Here is a 2,041-nt window from a genome sequence, read left to right as displayed (position 1 = left end):
AACCGAGTACTCGAAAGTGGAGCTCGGAAACAGGAACACTCCTCAGCCACAAGGAAAAGGAAAGAACAAAGATATAACGGTCCACAAGGAACCTACCTTCTTTGAACGAAATCAATTCCGAGTAGCTGATGCTGACCTCTCCAAAAAGATGAACCGGAAATACATCAAGAAACCAAAGCCTAAACCTGGTGAGAGAGAGAAGGCAAAGGGATAGATGGCAAACCGGCGGCACTTCTTGGAATCAAAAAGGTCCCAATCGCTTCCTTTTCAGCAATTTCAGGCACTTTTAACTCTCTTTCCAAAGAACTTTTCATCTTTCCCTCACGGTACTTGTTTGCTATCGGTCTCGCGCCAGTACTTAGCTTTATGTGAAACCTACCACACATTTTGCGCTCAAATCCCGATGAACGCGACTCTATAAAAGCGTACCGTACGTGGAACAAAAAACGCAGGGGAAGGACGGGATTCTCACCCTCTATGATGTTCTTTCCCAAGAAACTTAACCCTGCGCTTCCACTGGTAACGCCTCTCGAGGCTACAAGTCAACAGCTCGGAAAGAGCAGTTGATTTCCACTTTGAGCTGATCCCGGTTCACTCGCCGTTACTAAGGGAATCATAGTTATTTCTTCTCCTCCGCTTAATAATATGCTTAAGTTCAGCGGGTAACCTCGCCTGATTTCAGGTCTGATAAATAAATCGGACAAACGCCCGAGACAAAACAACAACGACGAAACCTCGCAGAGCAACAATGGAACCGAAATTCCATTGCGGTATTGAAGTCGATCGACAGCATCAATGAAACTTTGTCTTCAATGAAGAAGCCACCGTATCTCAATGATGTCATCGATACAACTCAACAATACACTTGAGCCTCTAAAAGAAGAGGCACGAGTAGTTTCTCCGCTGTGTTCATTATTCAGGGTGACATTGAGTATTCAACACTCATGACACCCAATCATACTGCTCCTAGGGGGCTTCAGCCAAACTGAAGCAACGACCCTAAAAAAGCAGAAAATTGTGATTTCAAAGACACTGAAACAGACGTACCAAGGAGAATATCCCCAAGGTGCCATTTGCGTTCAGAAATCTGATGATTCACTGAATTCTGCAATTCACATTGCGTTTCGCAGTTCGCTGCGTCCTTCATCGTTGCGCGAGCCAAGACATCCATTGCTGAAAATTTAAAATAACATTATAGTTTAGGAAGCAATCTGAAAGCACATCGAGAGAGATGCAGAAAGATACAATCTTTCACTCTCTCTCAAATGTTCCTCAGATTTGTTGTTTGAAATAACGGTGTGGGAAAAAAGAATGCACACTGAAGAAACTCCTGGAAATCATATCCCAACAGAGACACGAATTCCCCAGAAATTGAGCCCCTTCGCTGTGCACCCCCGGATAACCTGCACTGGCTTCCAATATTGGAAGCAGCGCAGGATATCCAACATGAAGAAGGCAATAATACCTTTCGATACTATCACGCTTCTTGAATGCAAATCTCTCCAATGGAGAGAGATGCAAACTCATGTTTTGCTTGGGATTCAAAGGTTGATGGTTAATAAAGAATAAGGACGTGTGAATGATCCTTCCGCAGGGTTCACCTACGGAAACCTTGTTACGACTTCTCCTTCCTCTAAGTGTTAAGGTTCACAAAACTTCCCATTTCGGGCACGAACGCGCCACAAAACGGTCCGAATAATTCACCGGAACACTCAATCGGTAGGAGCGACGGGCGGTGTGTACAAAGGGCAGGGACGTAATCGGCGCAAGCTGCTGACTTGCGCCTACTAGGCATTCCTCGTTGAAGATTAATAATTGCAATAATCTATCCCCATCACGATGCATACTCACAAGATTACCTAGACCTATCGGCCAAGGTTATAAACTCGTTGGATGCATCAGTGTAGCGCGCGTGCAGCCCAGAACATCTAAGGGCATCACAGACCTGTTATTGCCTCAAACTTCCTTGCGTTAGACACGCAAAGTCCCTCTAAGAAGTGATACAAGAACACGAAGTTCCTGATCCTATTTAGCAGGTTAA

General features: G+C 44.8%; 3 non-coding genes across 3 annotated transcripts; all 3 read right to left on the bottom strand.

The window, feature by feature from the left end:
- Positions 1-687, bottom strand: TGME49_460110 (the record flags this gene model as incomplete). The annotated part of the gene is made up of 1 exon (XR_001974355.1): positions 1-687. It is a non-coding gene; the product is annotated as a 28S ribosomal RNA (ribosomal RNA).
- Positions 688-1,025: 338 nt separating this feature from the next.
- TGME49_460100 lies at positions 1,026-1,183 on the bottom strand. Its single transcript, XR_001974354.1, has one exon. It is a non-coding gene; the product is annotated as a 5.8S ribosomal RNA (ribosomal RNA).
- Positions 1,184-1,609: 426 nt separating this feature from the next.
- Positions 1,610-2,041, bottom strand: TGME49_460090 (the record flags this gene model as incomplete). Its single annotated transcript, XR_001974353.1, has 1 exon — positions 1,610-2,041. It is a non-coding gene; the product is annotated as an 18S ribosomal RNA (ribosomal RNA).

This window comes from Toxoplasma gondii (genome assembly GCF_000006565.2).
Source record: "Toxoplasma gondii ME49 unplaced genomic scaffold asmbl.796, whole genome shotgun sequence".
In the NCBI taxonomy this organism is placed as follows: domain Eukaryota; phylum Apicomplexa; class Conoidasida; order Eucoccidiorida; family Sarcocystidae; genus Toxoplasma; species Toxoplasma gondii.
This window is presented reverse-complemented; position numbering and strand designations above follow the sequence as displayed.